Raw genomic sequence first — 8,523 nt, forward strand, 5'->3', positions numbered from 1 at the left:
ACGAGGAAGTCGATACGGACAAATCTAAAAAGTCACGTCCTGTCGTCTGGAGATGGCAAGAAAAGGGGGTAGTTTGAAGGATACCATACTTAAAATTAATGGGCGACCCAATTAAGTGAAACGGGACGCAGTGTCATGTTTATGATGACAAGTATTAGAAATGGGGGAGTTATTTTATGAGCATAGGTTTAAGGGCGAGAAGTCAAGTTCATGTTAATAAATATTGCCACGTGCATAGTGTGGGATTTGAGATACAGGGGGGAGGTGGTAGCACCAATAGTAAGCCAGTAAGGCTTTATCTGAGAGGAGGGGAGACCCTCATATCATATTGCTAGTCCCTTTAAATACGTATGTAATTGAAGGAACAAGCGACTTATTGCATTAGTCTTCGCTTTGGGAGCCTTGCCTTCCGCTCACGTTAGAGAGTTGCGATCAATTCTCCAAGCGGTCTCGCTACTTAGAATATTTCTTAGTAGATCAGGTTGAACGGTGGTGCTAACACTTGGTATTCACCATTCATACTTTGATTCTCGACTTAAGCCCTAGTTCTTCTGGGTTTTATCGTAGTTGGCAACTTAAAGCTTGAGGAATCTCTGTGAGATTTCACGATACTCTGTTTTTAACATCGATTAAAATTTCAGTGGTACTCTAATGCTTTAGAGTCCACTTGCATTTACTTGGAGTAGCCGTTCTGAGGAAGGCTAGTTCCAGTACGTCACAATACGTGACCGACTTCAATTGTACGTGTATATTCTTTGTACATCATCTGTCAATATACGCACATATATAGGAAATCATATGAGTTTCAACTCTTAACAACCAACTTACCTAACGCCTATAAATTACCATCTTATATCCCTTTCGTTTTTAGTACTGTTGTTAGCCATCAGGTGATTCCACTCACCGCTCGGCGTCTCACCTGTTGGCCGGGATACGACAGGAGAAGAAAAACTGGTGTCAGTTTTGTGGGGTTGGTCCTGAGTTCGACGTCCATCCAGGGTTGTTTAACTCTTAACCAGGCGTTGGTGGTTTCCTAAGCGGCTGTCTATCCTAGTAGACTGAGGGGCGGTCGGAAGAAAGAAGAAGTCCCGAGGCTGTCTATCCTAGTAGACTGAGGGGCGGTCCAACGGAGAAAGAAGAAGTCCAGCGGCTGTCTATCCTAGTAGACTGAGGGGCGGTCGGCAGGAGGAAGAAGAAGTCCGTAAGCAGACAGAGAGCAGAACCAAGAAGGCGCAAGGGCTGGCCCACGGAGTAGCAGAGGGATTCATAGGAGTCCAAGGAAGGAAGACGCAATCGACCCGGCGTACCTGCACGTCGTCAGCTCACCATCAGCACGCAGTAGAAGACCAAATATTGTAAGGTAAGCCAAACTCAAAATCAGTATGTCTAATTCTGAAGTGGGAAGTGCCAGTGATAATTCAGATAACAATTATATTAATATCAATCAAGCGTTCAAGTTAATCGGAGATCCTTTTGACGGGAGAAATCGGAGTAGGTTGAAAGAGTTCTGTGCAAATGTAGATTCAGCAATAGAATTTGTTCAACCGGATGAACATCCGCTGTTTTTTAAATATGTTCTTACCAGAATAACGGGTGAAGCTAGAAGCAAGTTATTAGTAAGACAGGATGTGACGAGCTGGCCAAAAGCGAAGGCAGCTTTGTTTGAAAATTATGGAGAGCGTAGGACTATTGATCATTACGCATGTAAAATGTTTAAAGCACAGCAAAATAAAGATGAATCTGTAATAGCTTGGGGTTCGAGAATGGATGCAATGGTAAGCGAACTTAAAGAAGTTGCCACGGCAAGAGTCGAACCGGAGGCAAAAGTTCATAGAGCGAATTTAATAGGAGAGTTAGGGATATCATGTTTTGTACAAGGATTAATTGATAAAAGCATTCAAACGATTGTCCGTAGTAGGAACATTACGGATGATTTCGGTTTAGCAGTTGAGGTAGCGGCCCAAGAAGAGTCGGCCGTACTCTCAAGTAAAGAAAAGCACGGTGAATCAGTTAGGAGAGATAAATATTGTAGTAATTGCAATAAGAAAGGACATTCGGCATCCTCATGTTTTCTTAAAATGCGACCAAAAAAAGTTAAGGCAGTAACGTGTTACAATTGTAATAAGGACGGGCACTATTCACGAGAGTGCAGAGTAATAGTTTGTAAACGTTGTAAGAGAACAGGGCATGTAGAGAAAAATTGTAAAAGTAGTAAACCGCAGCAATTCACTAATTACAAGGGTAAAGGTTACGAGAATAAGCAGGCGGAAAACTAGAACAGGATCATGACGCAAGGCCGGTTATAGGTCCTAAAAGTGTTCACATAGGCCAAGTACACAATAAGTGTAATAACAATGAAGGGACAGTTTTACTATCTATAAATGATGTACACGGACCTTTTCGATTTTTAATCGATACAGGCTCAGAAATAAGTGTAATAAAGAAACAATGCGTACCGAAGGAAATAAAGATAGATACAAGTGATAGATTAAAATTGCTAGGAGTTAGCAAAGGAACACTATTCACGTGTGGAACCGCGAAGGTAACTTTGGGAACATCTCAATGCAAATTGCATGTAGTAGATGATGAATTTCAGCTGTCACAAGACGGATTGATAGGTAGAGATTTATTGAAAGATTCGGTAATTAATTTCACGGAGGAATTCATAGAAGTAAATGGTGATAAACATCAAATAGAAATTAGAGAAGCTAAAGTAATAAAAGTACGTCCGAGAACGGAAACTATGTATAACATAGGACAAGACGAAATTGCGCACGTAATGAAAGTAGAAAAAAGTGACGCACAGAAATGTTCACAATCGAGAACTCGAAGATTAATCGAACTAATTAGGGCAGATCATATGCTAAAGAGTGATAGAGAAAGGATATTTGAATTGTGTCCAGAATTTAATGATAGATTTTATTTAGAAAGAAAATTAAACGAGATTACGATCAGTAGCATGTACCCTATACCAGGTACTACGGAGTTAAGTAACTCAATAGGGAAAGCGAATTATTTCTCGACGATTGATTTAGCCAATAGCTATTATCAAGTTGAAGCAGAGAAAATATATTGAAAAGATCACATTTTCGGTATTAGGCATTTGATATAAATTTATGCAAATGACGTTCATGAGATCAATTAGAGGAGTAAATGGAACTAAGTGTTTATGCTAATTATATTACAAAAACCACAGTATTTTCAGCATTATATCGGAATTTTTGATATAAACGTATGTCAGTGACGTTCATGTGATTAATGACAAATGTGTCAGCGGAAGTAAGTGAATTAAATGTCTATTAAATGAAATTAAATTATATGATTACTTTGAGATTCACTGTAATAATAATAATAATAATAATAATAATAATAATAATAATAATAATAATAATAATAATAAATGATCGACGTTTTTGAGAAGTTAAGAGAGATTTTCTCAACCCACGACCACGAAACAACTTAAGGGATTTTTGGGATTATCGGGATATTACAGACGTTTTATACCAGATTATAGCAAAATTGCTAAACCACTGTATGAACTTTTAAAGAAAGAAGTAGACTATAAATGGGAAACTAAACAAGAGGAAGCATTTCAGACTTTAAAGAATAAGTTGATAACGTGTCCAATTTTACAATATCCAGATTTCGAGAAGCCGTTTATTGTAACAACCGATGCAAGCAACGAAGCGTTAGGCGCAGTATTGTCGCAAGGGAAGGTAGGAAGCGATTTGCCAGTAGCATACATATCTAGAGTATTGAATAAGGCAGAAAGAAATTATTCAACAACAGAAAAGGAAATGTTAGGAATTGTATTTGCAGTAAAGTATTTTAGACCGTATGTCTTAGGACGAAAGTTCACTGTAGTGACGGATCATAAACCACTTAAATGGGTATTTAATGTGCAAGATCCAACCTCAAGATTGCTAAAATTTAGATTGAAGTTAGCAGAATACGATTTCGATGTTGTTTATAAACAAGGAAAGTTAAATACAAATGCAGACGCACTGAGCCGAATACACAAATTAGATGAGGTTGAACAAGAAGAAGTTTCAGAAATGGAAACAGATGAGAAATTCACAGAGAACAGAGGATGAAAAGAAAGAGATTATGAAAGAATTTCATGCATCTTTAGTTGGAGGACACCAAGGCATTACACGCACGTATGCTAGGTTAAAAGATTATATTGAGTGGCCAGGAATGAAGAGAGATGTAGAGCAATACATTCGATCATGTCATTCATGTCAAACTAATAAGTTTACGAAGCCAGATACGAAGGCGAGTATGGTAATCACAGACACACCGCGGATTGTGTTTGAGAAAATAGCGTTAGATGTGGTTGGACCACTTCCACTTACACTCGACGGAAACAAATTTATTTTAACGTGTCAAGATCAGTTATCGAAGTACTTAGTAGCAGTGCCAATGAAAAATCAAGAAGCAGAGACAGTTGCAAGGGCATTGATGGACAATGTAGTACGAACATTTGGAATACCAAGTGTAATATTAACTGACCAAGGTAGCAACTTTTTGAGCGAAGTAATGAAGAAATTATGTAGATTAATAAATATTAGGAAGATTCATACTGCCGCATTTAGGCCACAGTCAAACGGAAGTTTAGAGAGGTCTCATGCAGTATTAGCTGAATTTTTGAGACACTATGTATGTGGAACCCAAGACGATTGGGATAAGTTCATTTCAATGGCAACTTTTGTATACAATACAACGAAAAGTACGTCAACTAATTTCACACCATTTGAATTAGTATTTGGAAGAAAGGCGAATATACCAGGGACATTGCAGAGAAAACCAAACGAGAAGAATTATAATGAACACGAAAGCTATGTGGAGGAATTAGCTCGAAGGCTTAGAGAAAGTCACGAGGTAGCACGTAAAACTCTAATAGAAACCAAGTTGAAAAATAAAGTCCAGTATGATACAAGAATAAACGAAGTAACGTTTAAGATAGGAGACCAAGTTCTTTTAAGAAATGATTCAGTAAGGCGAGGTCGTAGCAAAAAATTAAGTCCAAACTTTGTTGGCCCGTACACAGTACAGGGAGTTTCAGGAGTGAACTGCGTTTTGAATATGAATAAGCGAGGGAAGTGCGTTACAGTACACAGTAACCGATTAAAGTTATATATTTAAATGAGAAGGAAAATTGTATGTAAATACATTGTGAACAACCAGTAATAAATTATAGGCAACGCAAGGTAACACAAATCTGTTACTTGCAGGTCAATGGCGCTGATAGCAGCGGCGATCGCAGTGATGGCGATATTTACGAAAGGAGGAAAGGCAATTGATTTCCAGCTCCAACCATATGAGTCCACCCCAGGGGTTTATTTCGACAAGCTAGGTGAAGTTCAACTCTATAACACTGAATGGAAGGTAGTAACTTATGTAAATTTAGAAGCGTTAAATGATGCGTATAATGTTGGTAAGAAATACATTCAGAGAACCATGAGATTGTGTTCAGAACTGGAAGTAAATTTAACACATACGTGTGAGAATGAGGTAAAGCTTTTAATTATGCAATTAAATAAAACTCAAAATTTGCGTGAATTAATAAGACAAACAACTAAGACTGAGGAGAAAGAAAATTCAGATCAGAATAGAATGAAGCGAGGAGTTCTTAATTTTGTAGGAAGTATTGCTAAAATTTTATTTGGAACCTTAGACTCGCGAGATGCAGCCTATTATCAAAGTCACATTAAGGATCTTGAATCAGAGAATTTGTCGATGTTAAAAGTCGCGAAAGAACAGATGATTGTAGTAAAAAGTACGTTACAATCAATGAATAGCTCATTGTATGACGTCGCTAAGAACGAAAAAGAATTAAGCGATAATATAGCAACAATACGGGGATATCTGAAGGATGAGACTGAGCAAATAGAAAGCGCATTTAGGAGAACGGAGATTGAAATCGCGGTCAATAGGCATTTAATTGACACGCAAGGATTCTTAGCGCAATTAAAAGATCATTATGAGATTCTGTTAAATGGAATAATGTTGGCTCAAAAGGGAGTCTTACAACCTCAGATTATAAGTCCTAGTGATATAATAAAGTCGTTTTCAAAGGCACAGAATAATTTCCCACCAGGAATGACATTACCTGTTGAGTTGAGACTGGCTTATGGCTATTTAATAACTAGAATAGCAGAGATTGAAGTGTTCATTACTAAAGAGATACTTGGTTACATTGTAAAGGTACCTTTGGTAGATAAGGTAAAATATGATCTTATTAAGGTTATACCATTCCCAACAAGAGTGAATGGTGAGGTAGAAAACTTTGTTTTTATTAATAGTGAAAATGAATTTATTCTTTTGGACCAGAACAGGCAAAATTATGTAATGTTAACTGAAAATCAAATTAATAATTGTAAGAGGTTGAATGATAAACTTAAGGTATGCAAACAAGAGTTTGCTATCAAACTAGCTCATTCACATGAGGAATGTGTAGTAAAATTGTTGACAGGGGCACAGGTTATGCCACAAGATTGTCAAAAAAATGTAATTAGAGTACAAGAAGTAATGTGGTTTCCCTTAAGAGAAAATAAATGGATTTATATCGCTCCACGGGAGGTAAAAATAACAGTAGTATGTCAAGAGTTGCACACAAGTGATGCTAAGTTAACAGGTACAGGAATAATAACAATGTTTAATAGATGTACGGCCTTTGGGCCAAAATCAAAAATTCAATCTTCAAATGTAATTAAAACAAATAGTACCAAAGATCAAGGGTTTGTACCTGATCTATTGTTACAGTATGACTGTTGCGATCATTTAGGAATTAACACTAAATTGAGTCAATTGCAGGATGAAGGAAAGATACCGTTGGTAAATGTGCTTCACCATGCAGAGGAATTAAAATTAGCAAGTCATAAAGTAGAGGCAGTTGAAAAATTAATACTTGAACAGGAGGATGAATTAAAGCAAAATCATAAATTGGATAAGTTGAATTTTCTGTCTTATATAGGTGGAGGAACAATTGCTGTTATTTTGTTATTATTATGTTCCTGCTGTTGTTGCAAAAGATTTAGACTTGCTCATAAACTGTCAGAGCTAGGAGATGAGTGTTGCGGAAAGGTATGTATCCGCCAAACTATAATTAATAGTCCTAACTCACATTGTTCAGACGAGGACGTCACAGTGCACTTTGATAGACAGGAGTATGTAAGAGGTAAGCGCGTAAATGAGCGCAGGGGTAGAAGTATGACAGATCTTACTACTTCCAGTATAGAGCTTAATGAAAGGTCTCTCATCAGAGAGCCAAGGAGGCAATAAAGAGGGAGCGTAACCACATTAGTAAAGTAAAAATTTCAATGACCATTGTATAAGTAATGAATCACTAGTAAGACAGTGTTAAGGCTGTAATGTAACAAATGTAACTTTAAAATTATTAAAGTAAGAAAAAAAGACTTGCCAAGGGGCAGAGTCGAACAGGCAACCTTATGTTAAGGTAAAATTTCATGAGACTGGCCTAACAGGTACAGTTCGGGCTTGTCGAGCGAGGCAAGACCCAAGCGTCCATTCCTATGAGTTTGGTACGGGTAATGTATCAGTAATAACTGAACAAAAATTTGTGAGACTGGCCTAAGGAGGCACAGTTCGGGCTTGTCGAGGGTGGCAAGACCCAAGCGTCCATTCCTATGAGTCTGGTTTGGGTAATGTGTCAGTAATGACTGCACAAAAATTTGTGAGACTGGCCTAAGGAGGCACAGTTCGGACGTGTCGAGAGAGGCACGGTCCAAGCGTCCATTCCTATGAGTTTGGTACGGATAATGTGTCAGCAGTGACTGCACAAGTTTGTAAGACTTACTCAAGAAGTATAGTCAGGGGAACCGAGTTGCTATTGCAATCTCGAAGCCGGCCATTCCAAGAGTTTGGTACGGAAGTAAAAACCGACCAGAGAAGGCTGGAAGGTAAAGTTGTATGTACTGTGAAGCATATAAATTGATATGTGTTAATTACTGTGAAATGTGAAATGAAAAAATGTGAAATGTAAATGCGTGATATTAAGTACTGTAAAATGAAAAAAATGAAGTGTTATATGTACTGTGACATATATAAATTGATATGTATTAATCACTGTAAAATGTGAAATGTAAAATGTAAATGAGTTATATCAGTACTGTGAAATAAAAAAATGAAATGTTATATGTACTGTGAAACATATAAATTGATACGTATTAGATGTTAAATCTAAACTATGTTATATTAAGTACTACATGTACTGTGGAATATATGAATTGAAATGTATTAATGCAATATGGTTTACTGTGAAAAAATATGTTAATTTTAATGTGAAATGTATTATGAACATTAATTGTATGAAGGGTAAAGAGAATTGTATTAATGTCAAAATGTAATAAGTTGAAGTGTATCTATGAAATGTAATGTAATATTGCTAAAATGTAATGTGCTATGTAAGGTACATGCGGTAATTAACCCTGTATGTACGTGTACTCAGGTGGAAACCAGTTGCATGTGTGGCAACTAGTTTCTTTCCTAAGGGGGGAGGTG

At 37.1% G+C, this 8,523-nt stretch overlaps 1 long non-coding RNA gene across 1 annotated transcript; it reads left to right on the forward strand.

Moving 5' to 3' along the window:
- The first annotated feature begins 1,134 nt into the window (after nt 1–1,134).
- LOC137501173 (uncharacterized) lies at nt 1,135–8,157 on the forward strand. The gene is made up of 2 exons (XR_011018395.1): nt 1,135–1,360; nt 5,235–8,157. It is a non-coding gene; the product is annotated as an uncharacterized lncRNA (long non-coding RNA).
- The last annotated feature ends 366 nt before the right edge of the window (nt 8,158–8,523 follow it).

The sequence above is a fragment of the Anabrus simplex genome, chromosome 6, assembly GCF_040414725.1.
Source record: "Anabrus simplex isolate iqAnaSimp1 chromosome 6, ASM4041472v1, whole genome shotgun sequence".
NCBI classification, from domain to species: domain Eukaryota; kingdom Metazoa; phylum Arthropoda; class Insecta; order Orthoptera; family Tettigoniidae; genus Anabrus; species Anabrus simplex.